The sequence below is a fragment of the Portunus trituberculatus genome, chromosome 33 (genome assembly GCF_017591435.1).
Source record: "Portunus trituberculatus isolate SZX2019 chromosome 33, ASM1759143v1, whole genome shotgun sequence".
NCBI classification, from domain to species: Eukaryota; Metazoa; Arthropoda; class Malacostraca; order Decapoda; family Portunidae; genus Portunus; species Portunus trituberculatus.
In genome coordinates, this window is record NC_059287.1 from 16,715,125 (window position 1) to 16,735,133 (window position 20,009).

General features: G+C 43.4%; 1 protein-coding gene across 2 annotated transcripts in view; it reads left to right on the top strand.

Moving 5' to 3' along the window:
• Positions 1 to 1,751: 1,751 nt before the first annotated feature.
• LOC123512232 (irregular chiasm C-roughest protein-like) overlaps positions 1,752 to 20,009 on the top strand; it is an 88,139-nt gene continuing 69,881 nt past the window's right edge. The window contains exon 1 of one of the 2 annotated variants that reach the window (XM_045268490.1): positions 1,752 to 2,447. The gene's annotated coding sequence lies outside the window, so the exon portion shown is untranslated. The remainder of the gene's footprint in view (positions 2,448 to 20,009) is intronic. The other variant, XM_045268489.1, reaches the window with a different exon arrangement.

Genomic DNA, 20,009 nt, shown 5'->3' on the forward strand with positions numbered 1-20,009 from the left:
ATGTGCAATTCCCTCCCAGTCACCAGCACTTTCCTTTGTCATTATATATTGAAGTGCCAAGCAATTGTAATATTCTAATAGGACTGAACAAATCCTAGCTTACCTCGGCCATTGAAGCTCCATCAGTTATACATTTTGCTACGTTTTACTTCATTGTAGAGAGAGAGAGAGAGAGAGAGAGAGAGAGAGAGAGAGAGAGAGAGAGAGAGAGAGAGAGAGAGAAACCCACACACTATACCATAAATTAATAAAAAAAAATAATAGTGAAGTAGAGCTTGATACCACAGCTCCTTTCTAAAACGTGACTAACATCTAAAACAAAAAAGAAGAAAGAGAAATAGATAAAGTAGAATAAAATATAAAAGCAAGACGGCAATTAAATCCATGAAGCGTCTAGTTACTCGCCATTTCTCTGACTTCAATTGTTATTTCTCAGTGTGTATGAAGCAAGCGAGGGACAGACACACGTTTTTCCCTCCGGGGCGACCAAAGGCTGCATAACTCTTTCCCTTCCTCCCGGTGATGTCAGAGGAGAGGAGTGTGGCCGCCTGAGTGGGTGGGTGGGTGGCGGGCGGTCTGGCTGGGTGGGTGGGTGGGTGGTGGGTAGCCAAGGTGAATGAGAGTTTGTTCATAGGTTCGTGTCCTGGTCTTACGGAGGTTACAAGGACAGGTGTGGCAAGTATGGGCAGGTGCTGGCAGGTGTGATTAAAACAATAATCTACTGCTAACGTGAGGGATTTTAGTTATAAGCCTAATGAAGCGCATCAGATGTGTGTGTGTGTGTGTGTGTGTGTGTGTGTGTGTGTGTGTGTGTGTGTGGGAAGGTTAAGTAGAAACAATGACATGAGGTTAGGTAGTGAGGTTAGGTTAGGTTAAGTAAGGTTAGCGGAATGAAGGCAGCCGTGTCATCGTAGGTGAGCGTCGCCTTGTTAGCGGCACTCCTCGTCGCTTCCCGGCTTAACGAGTGTCATTATTCCCGTGTGGACTGAGCGTTAAGCCTTCTGAGTGGCGGGGGACCTTACCTGCTCTCACCTGTTCCCCTCTCTCCCCTCCCTCTCCCATCTGTCTTCGTCTTTCCTCAACACTCCTTGCCTGGCTTGCGTCGCGCCTCCGCCCTTCTTTACCTGCGTCCCTTCCCTTCATTCAACTTTCCTCACCTGTCTTGCCATCCACCTTCATCTGTCTCGCCCTTGACTCTCTTACTTATATACCGTAACTAAACTTGTGACTCTCTCTCTCTCTCTCTCTCTGGACGGAACTCGTAACCAGATCCACGTTCGTCCTTCCGTCATCGTCCTCGCGAGGCGGAAGGACCTGTGTGGTGAGAGGGAGAGAGGGAGAGGGAGAGAGAGAGAGGGGGAGACGGATGGCACGCGGCGTCTCCCGAGGTCACGGAGCATCCCACCACGAGCAGATGGAACCTGAGGGAGGAGGGAGAGAGGGGGAAGGACGTCGGGTAAGCGGGAGGGAGAGAGGGAGAGAGAGTAAAAGAGAAGAGGGAAGAAATAAGCATTAAAGCCCCAGCAGCATTTATCCTTCTTCCCAGTAATGTTTCATAGCGCCATCGACAGTCTGAAGATGTGGACGCCTTGCCCTGAATCGCTCCCTGGACGCCATAACCCTTGTGTCGCGGCGGTGGTGGGAGTAAATGGTACACACACGCCGCCCTTGCCCCTTAAATAAAATAGTGGAATAATGTGAGACATGGCAAGTGGACATGTGGTAACGCGGGAGGAGACGAGGTGGGCCGGGTCAGTCGCATCCCAGAGCTTAGTTGCGATCCAGCTCCCGGGGTGAGTGTACGTCGCTCCCGCTCGCGTCACTCCGCCAGCCTCGCTCGGGGACTCTATAAGCGAGGATCCTCAAGTTGGAAGCCTTGTCCTGCCGTTGTGTTCTTTCCTTCATCCCGTTTTCCCTCTGAGTAGTTTTTGCTGTCCCTTGTTTTGTGTGCTGTGAGGAACTTGAGCGTTGTGTACGTATTCCTGCCTGCCTGTCTGTCTGTCTGTCTGTCGGCTTTACGTACGTGTGCAAAGTGGAAATACTGATCGAAGCGGAGTGTGAAGTGCGAACGAAGTGAACACCATTTTTTGTATAAAACACCCTTACGCGGAAATTGAAATCTAACCGATACACCAAAGCCTGAGTGCCGCGGTGCAGCAGAAACAGCGACACCACCACCAGCTCCACCAGTGAGTGTCCGGACGGAAAGCTGAGCATGCAAGTTTGGTGCAGGTGAAGCGACGATTGTGTGGAGTGAGCCGTGACTTGAGGCGTGATGGCCGTGGTGGTGTGGCCGACCTGCACCTCCCGGAGATAACGTGAGTTCACTGACGATGATGATGGACCTGTAATCGCTCAGGGAGGACGTGTACTTGCGTCGTGGGTATCGCCGCCTCGCCCACTCCTCCCTCTCACCCTCGTCCTCGTCTCGTCCTGTCGACACAACGGTGAGTACCTGTTATGTACGGCGTGTTACATATTCATCTCCTCTCTCATTGATTTTGTTCCCTCTCATGTGTGGGGCTTGCGACATGACGGATCTGTGTGTGCGTGTGTTTGTGTGTTACATTGATCATTCCCATATATGTTTCTCCATTGTTGTGTCAGGAAGGTCAGTCAGACTTAAGAAAGGTAGCCCACAGTAGCGAGGGGAGGGAAAAAAGGTCTCACATGTCTCCGTCCTATAAAAAGAACACGCTGCATTATTCACAGTGCTTATGTATAATTACGTGGAGCTTTAATGCCGTAATTAATGCAGCTGGCGAAGCAAACGCTGTACCAAGTTTCAGGAGTTTAGTCGCATGCCGAGGGACCTAAACTGTGTTCTACTTCAAGTCTATTTCCACAATTTTGGCGGTGTTTGTGTGAGGCAGTATAGCAGCGCCCTCCCTCACGCCGGGATGCGCACCCACTCGATTGGAATTTGAAATCTATGAGGTAATGCAGTGGATCGCTGACAAGAGTTTCCACTACCCCTGAGTGTTTCCTGATAGAAAAAAAAATATCATATATAAAGTGAGAGAAACGAATACTCCTTTCCATGTATGTATATCTTCTCTCCCTTTCTCTTTCTCTTTCCCACGGTGCATGTTTTTTGAAGGAGAATATCAAGACCATTTTCTTCTTTCCAACTCAAACATCTGAACTTCATCTTCGTATGAGACCGAAAGGATCAAATGCAAAGAATCTTCGACTCATATTCCCGTGCATTGCTGTTTGTATTTGCTCACGTGTTTGCAATGGACTGGCGAGGTGGGCGGTGGGCGGAGAGCGAAAGATGGGAACCCACGGATGGTTTTCACGAGGTGGTGGGTGTCGGAGGCTGGCGAGGGTGGTTGCTGGGCCCGCGTACAGATGGCGCTCGAGGTCGGGATGAGAGAAGAAGAGGAGGAGGGTGGGAGGGGATGAGTTCTCTCGCTCTCTCTTTCTCATGGTTGTTAAGTCACGCTGTCCACTTCCCTACGATGCCAAGTTTAGGGTATTTTTGTCCATTTCTGTTCCTTTCTTTACCTGGGGATGGGAGGCGAGGGGCATTTCTCAGGTGTGTTGTCCAGGTAAGGTGAAATTTGCCTCCGCATCGCATCCCTGCAGTGATTTTTTTCTCTGTCTTTTTTTTGTATCTTGAATGCTAACTTCCTTCCCCCATTATCCGGACGAGAAGAATGGGGAGCTGGGAACACGAGTATCGATTCCCAATATTGACTTTCTCTTGTATGAACCCGTATTCGGACAGGAACTGCTCTTGAAACTCGCCCCACGGCTTCATTCGGTTCCGGAACGAGGTGATGAGTCCGACATGATCCCCTGCGTCTGAGTCACGACTGCCGACCATCGCTGAGTCTCCAGTCTTGTCAATTGCTGAGTTGGTTCCACACATCAGCGGGACCAGCGAAATCACACGGGCGCGAGATTCATTAACTTACCTGTGTGTGTGTGTGTGTGTTCTTTACCTTCGTCTGTCTGTGATTTCACTTATTCTTATGTGCATGCGTGTGTGTGTGTGTGTGTGTGTGTGTGTGTGTGTGTGTGTGTGACTGTAATGTTTTCCTGCATGTTTATGAGTGTATGTGTGTGTGTGTGTGTGTGTGTGTGTGTGTGTGTGTGTGTGTGTGTGTGTGTGTTTCCCTGTATTTCATGAATGCGTTAATGTGAATTTCTATTTTTTGTTATCGTTGTCGTTGTTGTTGTTGGTGTTGTCATTGTTACCGCTGCTGCTGCTGTTGTTACTGTACTTGTTGTTATTGTTGTTGATAGCATTGCATGTAAATTACAATGAGGAATGATGAAGGTCCAATATCACTAACATTATCATATGCATACGAACATACGTGGAAATTTGAATGTGTGTGTGTGTGTGTGTGTGTGTGTGTGTGTGTGTGTGTATAGTAATTCGTTGCAACACTCAACTTCATCTTGCTTTTCCGTTCTGGTGTGTTTTCCAGTGCACGCTGCGGACGAACACACGCAATATCCACACCCCCAACCCTCTCTCTCTCTCTCTCTCTCTCTCTCTCTCTCTCTCTGCTTGTGTGTGCTAAATTGACCAACGCTGAACCAAAATTCCCAGGCAAGGATGATTTTGGCTCTATATCCTTTTGTTTCCGTGTTTGTGTATGCGTGTCTGTGTTTTCTCTTCCATACACGTTCACGCCGTAGCTTGGAGGGGACGAGAGGGAGGGAGTGAGAAAGGGGTTAGGAGAGGAGGGGTTATTTATTTTCCTTGTATGTGTGTATGTGTGTGTGTGAAGTTTTCCTAGGTAACACACACACACACACACACACACACATACACATTCACACACGTGCTCATCACTTATTCACCATGACACCTACGCACGCGCACACACACACATACACACACACACACACACACACACACACACACACACACACACACACACACACACACACAGGTAACATGTTTCACCTGGATTCCTTATAATTTACGTCAGTCGTGTGTCAAAACAGATTTGGTTTTTTATCCTTTTGATAGAGAGGAAGAAAGAAAATGAGGAGGAGGAGGAATAGGATAAAGAGGAGGAGGAGGAGGAGGAGGAGGGGGGGAGTTAAGAAAGGACGAAAGAGCAAAATAAGAGGGGATGGAAGAAGAACAAGGATGAGAAATTGTGGGAGGAGGAGGAAGAGGAGAAGGACGAAGGAATGTCTGATTATGATAGATGAGAAAGAAATGAGTTAGGAAAGTTAAATTTAGAGCGGAAATATAATTATTTTTTGTACGTCCTGCATTCTTTGAACACACACACACACACACACACACACACACACACACACACACCCACACACACACAAAGGTAGAGCAGGTATTGAAGCTTCTCCGAAATAGACACTAATACGTTCCGATTTTTTCCTTTTCCTTTATTTTTTTTCTTTAACGGAAGGAGTTTTATATTAAATTCGAACTTTACCCCCACGATTTGTTATTTGGCCTTCTGAGGAAATTGAAGAAGAGCAAATAGGAGAGAGAGAGAGAGAGAGAGAGAGAGAGAGAGAGAGAGAGAGAGAGACAAAGACACATACATACACACACACACACACACACACACTTACACACGAAGACTATATTTGAGCGGGTCACACAAACACACGAACAGACAGACAGATAGACAGACAGGCAGACACATGTACTGTAAAAAAGACGAAAGAAACCATGAAGATAAATAACAGTGTAAACTCGCACCACACACACACACACACACACACACACACACACACACACACACACACGTAATATCCTTGCATTATCCCACCCAGCATTAGAACGTGACGAAGAGGAGGAACTGAGAGAAGAGACGGAGGTGGTGGAGGAAGTGAGAAGAAAGAGAGGGAGGGAGATGAGAGAGAGAGGAGGGAGAGGAGGGAGGGAGAGGACAGGAAAGGTGGGTTCTTTAGTGTACTTAACTTCCCACCTCTCACTCTCTCACCCCTTCCCCTGCCCCGTTCCTTACCCCTGAGACAATAACCCCCCTCACCAGATACCCCGGTCACATGCCTCAGAATCAGCCAGGCTTACCTTCCTCCCTCATGTAAATATATATTTTTCCAACACGTTTACTTCGAGAGAGAGGGAGAGGGAACAGAAGAAGGAATCTCTATCGCAGCTCGGTGTGGGAAAAACATGGGATCGTTTCAAAGGGCGCGTGGTGGTAAAGGGAAAGGCTGAGAAGGGTGAAGGATGGAAGGAAGGATGGAAAGCCCCCCACCCCTCCCTGTCCTACCTGTCATGTTGTAAGGTTAAGGATGTCATGTGGAGGTTATTTGGGAAGATGATGTAAGGATGGGAAGGATCTTGTGTGTGTGGGTGGGTGGGTGGGTGTGTGTGTTCGTATGTCTCAGGTTCTCTCTCTCTCTCTCTCTCTCTCTCTCTCTCTCTCTCTCTCTCTCTCTCTCTCTCTGTGGGGGTGTCTGTCTGTCTCTCTCTCTCTCTCTCTCTCTCTCTCTCTCTCTCTCTCTCTCTCTCTCTCTCTCTCTCTCTCTCTCTCTCTCTCTCTCTCTCTCTCTCTCTCTCTCTAACATGTCTAGCTGACTCTCTCTCTCTCTCTCTCTCTCTCTCTCTCTCTCTCTCTCTCTCTCTCTCTCTCTCTCTCTCTCTCTCTCTCTCTCTAAAGAAGATTCAGAGTGCGTTAACTTTTCTCCACTTTCTCTCTTTCTCACCCTTCTTTTTTTTCCTTTCTTTTTTTCCTCTCAATTTCTTTTTTCTGGAGGGTTTTGCATCGATTCCCGCTGAGAAAAGTGTTGCTTTCGAGCCAGCATGATCAAAGACGTGTGTTTCTTTTCCGTCCCTTCTTTCACTTTTTTTTTAACTCATTCACGGTGGAAAAAGGAGAGGGGAAAAAAGTGATTGGCAACACGCAGTTCAGCTTCCAATGGCCAGCCTAATTAGGTTCGAAGCTTCAGTTTAAGTGTTTTTTGTCTTCTTTTTTGCCTCGGAAGCTTCATTGCAGTGACTCGTGAAGCAGAGGGAAGCTGTTATTGCAAAGGATGAGTGAAAAAAGATGATAAAGATGATGAAGGATAAAAAGATAATAGTGAAAAAAACCGCAATCATCCGTTTTTTTCTTTTTCTCACTTTTTGTAACGAAGAAGAAAGAAAAGATAGATAGAAAAGATGTAATACTCTAAAGAAATCATTAATCGTCTTTTCTTGCATTTTTTTTATTTATTTTTCCTTCTTTTTTTTTGTCTCTGCATAGTTTCCCGTCGTTGAAAGACAAGTGAAAGAAAACGAGGTGCAGAAATTACAAACGTGAGGCGAAAGAGACAGAAACAAATGAAAAGAGCATCGAAAAACTCTACGGACTATAATCTCCTGCAGTCTCTCTCTCTCTCTCTCTCTCTCTCTCTCTCTCTCTCTCTCTCTCTCTCTCTTTAGTATTTTAATTTCCATGTATTATTTTTTCTATTTTGTAGCTCGTGTAACATTTTGTAGTTATATTTACATGAATACAAAACATTACACGTCTGACAGGAATGAGAGAGAGAGAGAGAGAGAGAGAGAGAGAGAGAGAATGACATCCATCGTTTAAGAAAATGAAATGACGTAATCTTTGTCTCACTACAAGAAAAAAAAATAAAATAAAAAGGTTCCAGATATGTTTAAGTCTTGGCAAGGGGAAAGAATAGCAAGAAAAAAAGTAAAATCTCGAGGAAGGAAAGAAGGAATTTAGTATGGCATGAAAATTGAGTCTAGGAAGAAGAGAAAGGGGGATAGAAATAATTGCAGTAGAGTAAAGAAAAAAAAAAGTCGTATGAAAGAGAAAAATGAACAGAAAATGGAGGAAATAGAAAGGAAAGGGGGAAATAAACGTAGGAAAGAAAACGAAAGAGGAGAGATGCAAGGAAGGAGAATTTAATCAAGAAAGGAAAGGAGATAGAGAAGACTACACGGATATGGAAAAGAGAGGAAATGTAAGGAAGAGAGAAATGAACGTTTAACAAAGAAAAAAAAAAAAAGGAAAATGGGAGGAGAGAAAAAAAAATAAACAGAGAAGGAATAAAGAAAAAGAGAAGAAAAAAAGAAAATGAAAACCACTAAAATGAAAAATAAGTCGAGAAAAAAGTGACAAAAAATAACTAAAATAAAAGAAAAAAAAAAAAAAAAAAACAAGAACAAAGCTCAAATATCACGTGACCAACCATAGCATTTAATTTCAGTGTCCTATTACGTGATTGGTGGAAAGGACACGAATGAACGCTCGCTATTGGCTGATATTCCAGTAGTCAACCACAGGAGTGATATGATTGGCTAAGGCTCCTTCCCGCGTCCCCGTCAGCTCGTACGTGATTGGTTGGGCTCCTTTTACGCGGCATGACTTTAATGATGGAGGGAGATCAGTGGAAAGACTCAGGGATCGATTGTGATTGGCTGGCTGGGAAGGCTCACGGTTTGGTAATAAGTAATGTGGTGATACTGACGTTGCCTGTAACTTTCTGTCTCTCTGGCTCTGTTTTGTGTTTTTTTTTTTTGTATCTCTGTATTCTTGATTTTTTTCTTTTTCTTTCTTTCTTTCTTGTTTGACAGCTTTCTTGCTTATTTTCATAGTTTGTCTGTTTTTTTTTTTTTTCTCGTTCTTGATTCCTGTTTTTTTTTCATTTTGTGTTTCTTGCATCCTTGTTTTCAGCCCGTCTTTTTTTTTTTTGCTGTTTTTCTCTTTCTTTCTTTCGTTTATCACTTGCTTTCATTCATATTTTGTGTTGTTGCTGATTTTACCTTTCTCTTTCTGTTTTGTGCTTCAGATTGTGTTTTCTTGTTTCTCTTTTCTTCTTTTTTTTCTGTCTCGCTTCATTGCTTCGTTTTTTGTTTCTCGTTCTTGATTCCTGTTTTTCATTTTGTGTTTCTTGCTTCCTTGTTTTCACTCTTTTTTTTTTTTACTAGTTTTCTTTTTTGTTTTCGTTCTCACTTGCTTTCATTCATACTTCATCAATTTTCTGTCTCTCTGGCTTCTGTTTTGTGTTTTCTGTTGCTTTGTGTGTTTTCTCTCGTTCTTTCTTCCTATTTTTTCTATCTTTTTTCTCCCTTGCTTCCTTCTTTGCTTCCACTGTTTGTCTGCTTCTGTCTTATGTAGTATTTTTCTTGTTTCTTTCGTTGTTTAGTCCTTTTTTTGTCTTATCTTGCTTCCTTCCTTGCTTGCTTCATTGCATACTTTCACTGTTTTTTTTGTTTGTTTCTTTCTTTCGGTTTCATTTCCTTTCATTCATACTTTGTCTTGTTTTCATTTTCTTTCCTTCGTTCTTTTCCTTTTCCAATCATTCATTGTCAAAGTATAATAGTGATAGATAAAAATTGCTATTATACTTCCCGCTTCGTCACAATATGCAGCTAAACTAACAAGGCTTGAAAAAAAAATAATAAACTAACAACAAACTCTGCTACTGGACACGAATAAAATAACATCAAACCAGTAAATAAATGCAGTATAGAGACATACATACACTATACAACAACTATACAAAACGTGCCAGAAAGTTTATGGAAAAGGCGAAAGACGTGACTGAGCACACGTATAGAAGGTAAAGACCACATTGACTATTGTATAAGATAGTGTATTAGTAAGCTGTGGAGAGTAACGTATTGTGTTAAATGTTAGGGAATGGAGAGCGAGGAAGCGAGTAGAGGCAAGCGAGGAGGAGGGAGGAGAAAATGTTAGTGTCTGTCTGTCTGTGTGTGAGAGAGAGGTGGAGAAGGAAAGATTGGTAATGTGTGTGTGTGTGTGTGTGTGTGTGTGTGTGTGTGTGTGTGTGTGTGAGGGAGGAGTAAGCGGCGTGCTGTGAGGTCGAGGGACTATGACTGCTGCAGGAAAGGTAAGCTATTGATCCGTAAGTCGCCAGGTGAGTACTGGAGTCTAAATATAAGCGAGGAATTGTAGAATGATCCTCGTCTTAAAACAAACACACACACACACACACACACACACACACACACACACACACACACACACACACACACACACACACACACACACACACACACACACACACATAGGATGGGGAGGGGAGTGGGAATCATGGGTAGCGTAGGCAAATCTCCCTAAGGCATAGAAAGTTTGATCGAGTGTTGTGGTGACACCTTTCCCTCCCTTCCCTTCCTCCCCTCACTTCATCAGCCGCCTCCTCCTCCTCCTCCTCCTCCTCCTCCTCCTCCTCCTCTGGCCGTCATCAGGTAAAATCTCTCGTAATCGTTTCTGTCTCCTGCAATTCTCTCATTTTAATCGCTCTATTTGGGCAATTACTCATTAGACACATCATTTCCACGCTATTTGTGCGACAGGAAGGCGACATGCGGGGCGGGAATGTAGCCCAGAGAGGAGGGGGAGGAAGAGGAGGAGGAGGAGGAGGAGGAGATGAGATAATGCATTAGGAGAGGAATAATCTGTATACTTAATGCAAATTCCAGCTAAAAAAAATTGTGCATTTCTATGATTATATTTTCTTTGTAGAGAGAGAGAGAGAGAGAGAGAGAGAGAGAGAGAGAGAGTATGTATGCGTGAATGGATATGTACGTTCTTATGTATGTACACGAGGGAAGTTATGTGTACGTGTGGCTATGTGTGCGTGTGCGTGAAGGATTCCATGTGCGTGTGACTGCGCATGCGTGTGTGTGTGTGTGTGTGTGTGTGTTGCCGACTCAAGCATCTCTGCCACAGAGAGAGAGAGAGAGAGAGAGAGAGAGAGAGAGAGAGAGTAGATGAGATGTGTAATGAGAGGGAGATGGAAGGGAGAGGCAGACGGCAACCTCATATTCTTGTTATTCTGGAGAGGCAAGAGGCAAGATGACTTAGCTCGAGATGAGAGAGAGAGAGAGAGAGAGAGAGAGAGAGAGAGAGAGAGAGAGAGAGAAAGCATCATAATCACGATAAAGAAGCAAAACATTAAGAAATACACCAAAAAAGCAACATATATGCTCTCTGGAAGCCAAAACTCCCAGAATGAATAAGAAAAGAGACAATTTAATAACCTTCCATGTATTTCACAAATCTAGGAAGGGAAAACAAATAGGGAAACCGGAGAAAGAGAGAGATGAGACGAGGATAACCTGTTACGGCGAAACTGAAAGAGACACAGCTGATATATATGACTAGGGAAGGTTCGTCGAGTCCTTTGTTATGTCTGACCTGTCTACACCAATCTCCCTTCAGTTGTACACTTTTCTGTTGCTGTGGGATATATAGATAAAGGAGAGATGAGTGGGCAAAGTTACGTTAGCTGTTTGTCATACGAGAGAGGTTTGTGTATGTCTGTGTGTATGTCTTTCACCCACAGACACTACGTACTTTCTCTCTTATTTTTTTATATATATTTTGTTTACACTTTACGTTTTGCCTTCCTCTCTCCTTTCTTTCTCCGCCAGTCTCTCAGTCTTTCGTGTTTTGTTCTTCCCGTTTCGTTTGTTTGCCAGTAGCTGTATGTAATTATTCCCCTCTCTGTCTTTTTATCCTTCATTTTATCATTTTTCCTCCTCCTACTCTTTATCTGTCTCTTATTGTGTATTGTGTGTCTTGTGTAATGTATGTGTATGGTTACCTGTCTCATACCAGCCTTAAACCTGTTGTGCAATACCTATCTATGCTGCTGCCTCTTTAATGTGTGATATAAATACAATAGCTGTCTATATCCCGTCTCTTCCATGTCTCTCCCTCAACTGTGTCTGTGTATCTTGACTTTCTCCCATCTCTCTATCTCTCCTGTCCTTTTAAACTGCAGAAACTTTATGCTCTAGTCTGTCTATGGTTCACTGTCTCACACCAACCGTCTCTTTGTCTCAGTCCTTGCTTCTTGCTTTTCCCCATCTTCCTCCCCTTCCCTCTCCCCCCTCGCCACTTCCCTGCAGGTGCGGTAACTGTACCTGTGACCCTGGAAACTGGTCTGTGGCGCAGCTTCCCACGTCAGGAGAGGAGTGCCGCAGGGAGGTGATCCGGGACCTGCGCCTCGCCTTTTTTTGACGCATGTCAGGCGACTTGCCACGCCGAGCCGAGTTCACTGCCTCCGGTGCCTCCTCCCCCTCCTCTTCTTCCTCCTCCTCCTCCTCCTCCTCCTCCTCCTCCTCCTCCTCCTCCTCATCCTCTTCCTCCTCCTGTTCTTCTCCTCCTCCTCCTCCTCCCTGTCTCTCTCTCTTTCCCTCCCCACATGCTCTTGTTCTTGTCCCTCGTCTAACACCACCTCCTCCTGCTTATATTTATCTTCTTCCCCTTACTCCTCTTCCTCCTCCTTCCTCCTCCTACTCCTCCTCTATCTGACCTGATCCTCTTTTTACATTTATTACATTTCTCTCCTCCTCCTCCTTCTCCTCTTCCTTCTCCACCTTCCCTTTCCTCTTCCTGTTACTTCTTCTCCTCCTCAACCACCACCACCACTACCACCACCACTACTACTACTACTACTACAAAAAAGCTATTCAGTGTCCATTCAAGCTCCTCCTTCGTTACATCTTCACCTGTACATGTCACCTGATCCTTGTATCTAATTATATACCCCATTAGCTCCTTTCATTAATTCTAGGACTACCTTTTTTTCCCCTTCACCTCTCGTTCTGAGCCACTCCCGTAAACACAGACCTTCGTAGACCCCCATCCTCTCTCTCTCTCTCTCTCTCTCTCTCTCTCTCTCTCTCTCTCTCTCTCTCTCTCTCTCTCTCTCTCTCTCTCTCTCTCTTCAATATTTTCCTTAATGAAGGTTAGATTCAGTCAGTAGGAAAGCTCGCTACTTGAGAGAGAGAGAGAGAGAGAGAGAGAGAGAGAGAGAGAGAGAGAGAGAGAGAGAGAGGGACCAAATACCAAAGGCCACTGGATCTAAAATTACACTATAACCCGCTGTACAAATTGATATGAATGCAAAAACATAATTAATACGGTCATTATGGTCTTGGCTTCACAACTCGTCTCTCCAGGTGGGGCTTGCAATTTACGCGCAGGTAAAATCAGTCAAGCGTGGCAGGTCAACATTATTAGCGAGTCGCCGAGGATTTCCACAGCTTGTCGTTATCGTGGTATTAATATTTGTCTTCAGGGTAGTTATAGCTTCTTTTTTGCCGTTCTCGCTTCATTGTAAGTTTCGTAAGTAGCCACAGGTAAATTCTTCCTTCAGGTGCGTGGGAAGGTGAGCCAAAAACTGGAAACTTTGGCGAAGAGGCATTGTGTGTTTGACGGAAAGGAATTGATTTTTTTTTCTTTTTCGTGTAGAAATAACAAGAAACTGGTGTCAAATATTCATGAAGGATGGAAAAAAAAGAAGAAAAAAAATTCACTGAGAGCATCAAAAAAAGTATAAAAAAAATGATAACCTGAAAGTAAATCGATAAAAAAAAAAAAGCTTGCGAACAGAAGAAGACAGAAGCAAGTTGTCAATTATTCATATCAATTACTAGAGACAAAAACTGAGAGAATTATAAGATGTAAACGAGTACTTAGTAAATATAATTGTATATGAAGATGAAGATGGAAAAGTAGCAAGAACGATGGTAGAGGTGGCTGTGATGGACGTGGTAGTGATGGCGATGGTTGTGGTGGTGGTGGTGGTGGTGGTGGTGGTGGTTGCTGCGGAAGGTAAAGGTTCTCTCAAGCGGAAATTTTGCAAAGTTGGGTCAAACTAAGGATGACGAGCAAAGTTTTGGAGTCTTGAGTGTAGAGAACCCGCAGGTGATGGGACGAGGGGGAGGGTGGAGGGTGGAGGGTGGCAGTGGTAAGGAATGCATGGTTGATGAGAGACAGCCACATACATTCATGCACATTGCACATACACACGTATACAGGAAGGCGGACACACTCGCACGCACACACAGTAAATAGCTAAGCAAGTTTATTGACTGTAAAATACAACATGAAATACAACAAGCAAGAAATCAACCACCGAAACACAATACAACGATCACACACACACACACACACACACACACACACACATGAAAAGGAAGGACACTGAAAATATATTAAAAAAGAGGGAAAGAAAATAGAGATGAAATGAAAGAAAATAAGAGGTAATATAGAGACGAAGTGACATAAATGCTTGAAGAAAACAAGAGAATGAGACCGAATAGAAATGATGTAGTGAGGAAAATGGGAGAAAAAAAGAATGAAAGTAGGACATGGAGAAGGAAAGTGAAGGGCGGGCATGAGGAGGGCGTGAAGAGGGAGCATAGAGGGCATTCAAGGACTCAGGTTTTATGGGCAAACTATGCTAATCTAGACTCAACTTGTCACTCTGATATATTACCTTGACTTTTAATATTTAGGACGCCTCCCCGAATATTACCTTTTGTAAAAGAACTCACCCTCGCGTCACACGACAGAAATAACTAAATAAATAAAAAAAAGAAAACAATGGTAACGCTGCGATAGATTTTTCCAACACCGCTTCCAATATTTTTTTCTTGTTTTTTCCTGACTTTTTTTTTCTCTTCACACATTCGAGTAAAATTGAGATGTGATTTTATTCAACGATTTATGTGCCTTGCTTCTCTCTCTCTCTCTCTCTCTCTCTCTCTCTCTCTCTCTCTCTCTCTCTCTCTCTCTCTCTCTCTCTGTTGCTTTAGATTTTTTGTATTTTGTTTCTTGTTCGTGTGGGAAAAAATGGTATCCAGATTAATAACAGTAAAAACATGAAAACTCAACCTTCAGTGCAATTTTTCCTTGTTTTTTCCTGACAATTCCTTTGTTTTGTTTTGAGTAACTTGCTTGTACATTACTCTGCAGCTCCGCCTTTACTCTATTTTGATATACGAGGAGGAGGACAAGGAGGAAAAGGACGTTAGAGGAGGAGGAGGAGGAGGAGGAGGAGGAGGAGGAAGGAGGGGGTGTGAGTGATAACTTGGCCAAACTGGAGACATTATAAGGAGGTAATTGAAGTAGGGGGAGGAGACATTGTGATATTAGCCTTATCAGTCACCTCGAGAGGCCTGGAGAAAATGTTTATTTATTCCTAAGATACTTGAATGTGTAGAGACGGACGGGGAGAGAGAGAGAGAGAGAGAGAGAGAGATGAAGACGAGCATTTGTCCCTGACTTTTGGCTAATTCTATTTTGATCTTTAAAGAGACTGGCATTCAAGTGAGCCTTTTTGTAATCTTTTGCGTCCTTTGGCCAACTTTTCCTCTTATATAAAACAAAACTGTCTCTCTCTCTCTCTCTCTCTCTCTCTCTCTCTCTCTCTCTCTCTCTCACCTGTTTGTCACGCAGCTAATGATAGGGTAAGCTTGGGCCGTCTGGGACACTCGGTGCACGCTTCAATACCTGGCCAGTAATTACCGTCCATTTTAACGACACCTGCCCTCTCACTCTTCCCTTCCGGCACTGGGAGAAGAAAGGACACGGTGTAAACCACTGTAGTCTTCTTCCTCTTCTTCTTCGTCTTTATCTTCGTCTTCGCATATATATTCAAATCACACTTCTACTTCTTAAATCTCGTTCTTTTTCTCCTATTCTTCCTCCTCCTCCTCCTCTTCCTCCTCCTTCTTTTCTCCTTCTACTACGGCATGTACTATAGTTTTCTTCTTCTTCTTCTTCTTCTTCTTCATCTTCTCGTCTATTCATATATATTTAAATCACACTTCTGCTTCTTAAATTTCCTTCTTTTCCTCCTCCTCCTCCTCCTCCTCCTCCTTCTCCTTCTCCTCCTTCTCCTCCTCGTCTCCTACTACTACAAGTACTATATCTATCTTCGTCTACTCATATATATTCAAATCACACTTCTGCTTCTTAAATCTTCTCCTCCTCCTCCTCCTCCTCCTCCTCCTCCTCCTCCTCCTTCTTCTCTCCTTCTACTACTACAAGTACTATATTCTTCCGCTTCTTCTTCTTGTTCATCTTCATCTTGTCATGTATATTCAAATCCCACTTCTTACCTCTCCCTCTCCTCTTCCTTCTCTTCCTCCTCCTTCTTCTTCTCCTCTTCTCCTACTACTACAAATACTTTAGTTTTCTTCCCCTTCTTCTTGTTCTTTATCATCGTCTTTTCATGCATATTTAAGTCACAATTCTACTTCTTAAATTTCCTCCCTTCCTCCTCCTCCTCCTCCTCTTCGTCTTCCTCCTCCTCCTCTTTTATTAGTACTCTCTTACTCTTATTACCTTGCTGAGTCATTGAGATACTATTAATTCACTTCTCGACTCGCACACACACACACACACACACACACACACACACACACACACACACACACGTCTTTCTTATGACTTAGTTATTGGCTTAATTAATTTTATTGCTCCTTTTCTCCAAGTTTAATCACCTGTACACAGTTTCAGGTAACTTTATTAATTGCATTCATTTCATTAGTAAGTTTTCTTTGGGAGGTTTTTCTCTCTCCTTTGTACAACCGAGAGAGAGAGAGAGAGAGAGACGTTATTGCGATTATTCTTCAATAGATTTCCTTTCTCTACCCTACAAGTCTCTCTCTCTCTCTCTCTCTCTCTCTCTCTCTCTCTCTCTCTCTCTCTCTCTCTCTCTCTCTCTCTCTCTCTCAATCTCTTTGTCCCCACACATGAGCTTCTTACCAAATTATATGAAGGGCAACACAAAATATAAGGAAATCTTGCGAGGCGTCCTTTGATGACAGCCAGCTTTCCACAGGAGCTTCATCGGCCCTGGAACAAGCTTTCTTCCAGCCCAACGATAACCTTTCCCTGCCACGTCGCCCACTGGAAACCTTCTCTTTTCCAGTAAGGCAGAGAGAAAATGGAAGGGAGACTGTGAGTTTTGGAAGACTGGAAGGGTCATGAGGATGCTGGAAAAGAGGTGGAGGAGGAGGAGGAAGAGAAGGAGGAGGATGACGTGGCGTTCCAGGTGGTGAAAGTGCTGAGTCTGGAAGTTATGCCCGGCCTGGAAATTATATCATGGTGGAATTTGTAAGTAAGTGAGGAAAGGAAGGTTTGCTGAGAAGATTCAAGTCATTTGTCACCTCTTTTGTTCTTTCCCCGAGTGATTCCAGCCGCGTTTCCTTCCTTCCTTTTCTACTTCTGGTTTTTCTTTATCTTTTGCCTTCATTTCCTCAGGTCTTTTCTCTGCTAATTTTCCTTTTATCTGTTTCTTTCTTTCTTCTTTTAATCCTTCATTCATATTTTTATTTCCTTTCCCTCCTTGTTTCCATTCCATCTCATTTTGCATTAATTTCTACCTTCCTTTTTTTTTCGCTTTCTTTCCTTCCTTTTTTTTTCTTTCTTCATTTTCACTGTCTCGTTTTTATTACATTATTTCTTTTATTTTATTTCTTCTCTTTCTACACCTTTCTTTTTCTTCTTCTACTTTGACTTTTTCTCTTCTTTATTTCTCTTTATTGTGTTTCTGTATTTCATGTTTTATTTATTTTTGTTCGGTTGGGATTCTGTTTTTTTTTTCTTTATCATGTGTAAGAGTAAATAATGATTCGTTTCTTACTTCTTGTGGGAATTAGATTACTTTTAATTCGGGAGAGTTTTCTGTGCGTTTCAATTGGTTCTTTGCCTTCTTTCATCCTCCTCCTTTTCCTCCTCTTCCTCCTCCTCCTCCTCCTCCTCCTCCTCCTCCTCCTCCCCATCCTCCTCTTCCTGCTCTTTTTTTTCTTTTCCTCTCCTTCATTTAAATTTCATCCCATGCTAATGATGCTAATTACTATCATTACTACTACTACTACTACTACTACTACTACTACTACTACTACTACTACTACTACTACTACTACTACTACTACTACTACTACACTACTACAACAACACTACCACTATTATTACTATTACCATCATTACTACTACTACTACACCACTACCACTGTTACTGTTCACTATTACTACTATTACTGCTACTTTTACTGTTACTACTACTACTACCACTATTACAACAACAGCTACTACTACTACTACTACTACTACTACTACTACTACTACTACTACTACTACTACTACTACTACTACTACAATTTCCATTCCGCTATTCCAACCATTTTTCTTGGTGTTAAATATGATGTTAGTCTTTTAAAGCTTACAACACCACCACCCCTCACCCCACAACCACTACACATACATGGACACACACGCACTCACGCACGCACGCGCCTGTAGTGAACGTGTCCAAATAGGGTATTATGTCTCCTTCATTTTTCCACGTAATTTGTTGTAACACGAATCCCAGTTTTCAGAAGCTTTGGAGTTCAATCCTATGTAATGGCGATCTCTCTCTCTCTCTCTCTCTCTCTCTCTCTCTCTCTCTCTCTCTCTGGAAAAGAAAAAGAGGAAAGAGAAAAGTTTATGCATGGAAAGTAAGCGAAGAGAGAACGTTGTCTTCTTCCTTTGCATTATTTTGCTTTAAATTTTCATCGCCAATTCTTGCTTTTCATCCACGAATTTCTTCTCTTTGTGGTCACATTTTTCTTCTATTTTTCCTCTCTTGTATCTTTTTCCCTCACGACTTTTATCCCTCTTTTTATCTGTCCTCACCTGATCTTTCCCCTCCCTCTCCCTCTCTCCTTCCCTCTCTCTCTCTCTATATATATATCTGGGCAAGCTTACCTACCAACCCATCTCAATGCTGGGTAGAATTCTAATTAAATACACATCTGGCAACACCGAGTCGAGAGGTAGTGTTGCCAGATGACGTGCGTGTAAATATTGCCCGGTTCGTACCTACATTGTTCGGATTGTGTTTGTGAGGCGGGTTTCGGAGCTTCATTATAATTCTTGAGGATCGAGGCGGACTGGTAATTCTACATGGAGGAGTGATCTTGAGACTCCATCTTGTGAGGTTTGGTATGTTGCTGTGTGTTGTGTTCTTCTATGGGTCTGTCTTATGGAGGTGTGGAAATGGCTACCTACTATTTCTACTGTTTCGACTACTGTTACTACCATCATGTGTCAATATTAGTTCATTTTCCTCCTCTATAGTCTTCAGACGCTGGAAGACCCCTTCACTACTACTAATTACTACTACTACTACTACTGCTGCTACTACTACTACTACTACTGTGTCAATATTAGTTTATTTGCCTTCATTATAGACTTCAGACGCTGGAAAATCCCATCACTACTACTAATTACTACTACTACTACTACTACTACTACTACTACTACTACTACTACTACTACTACTGCTGTGTCAATATTAGTTTATTTGCCTTCATTATAGTCTTCAGACGCTGGAAAACCCCATCACTACTACTAATTACTACTACTTCTACTACTCCTACTACTACTGCTACAATAATTACCAACACGACAACACACCCTATCTTCAAATCCCACCAAAACAAACGAACACCACTACCACCACCATTATAAACACACACACACACACACACACACACACTGCCACGGACATCACCAGCGGCACTTCTATTACAGCCTCATCCTCTCCTTCTCTTACCATTGTCATTACAGTCTTTATTACGGCAGGGAGGAGAGAGAGAGAGAGAGAGGGAGAGGGAGAGAGAGAGAAGGCTTGGCGTAAGACTCTCATCATTTCACCACCGCCACTTTAGAGACGAGTGAGAGAAATCCCGAAGAAAAATTTCTGACCGTATAGTTGTGGAGATCGTAATTCCTAATCCAGAGAGAGAGAGAGAGAGAGAGAGAGAGAGAGAGAGAGACCGACTTACCCACACAAAGAAAATACAAGCAACCTTCTCGTAAAGTAACCATTGCAGGGATTAATTTCTGAATTTTAAGGTATCTAAGGCCTCGAGGAAAGGAAGCAGCGAGGGAGTGGAAGGAGTGAGGGGAGTGTCGAGGGCAGCGTAGGGGTGAAGGACGAGGGAAGGAAACAGCGAAGGAGTGGAGTGGAAGGAGTGAAAGGGGAGAGGGACAGCGTAGGGTTGGAGGACAAGGAAAAGGAAAGAGCGAGGAAGGAGTGAGGGAAGGGTCGAGGGTGAAGGAAGTAAGCAGTGAGGGTGTGAGTGAGGGGAGGGTCGAGTGGTGGCGCAGGGATGGAGGGCGAGGGTTTAGGGAGCAACAGTAGTGGAGGTAGTGGTGTGTTTTCCCCGGAGTGAGTTATGGAATGGTTTCAAGTGATGGAGTACGTAATCTGACCAGTGGATGAGG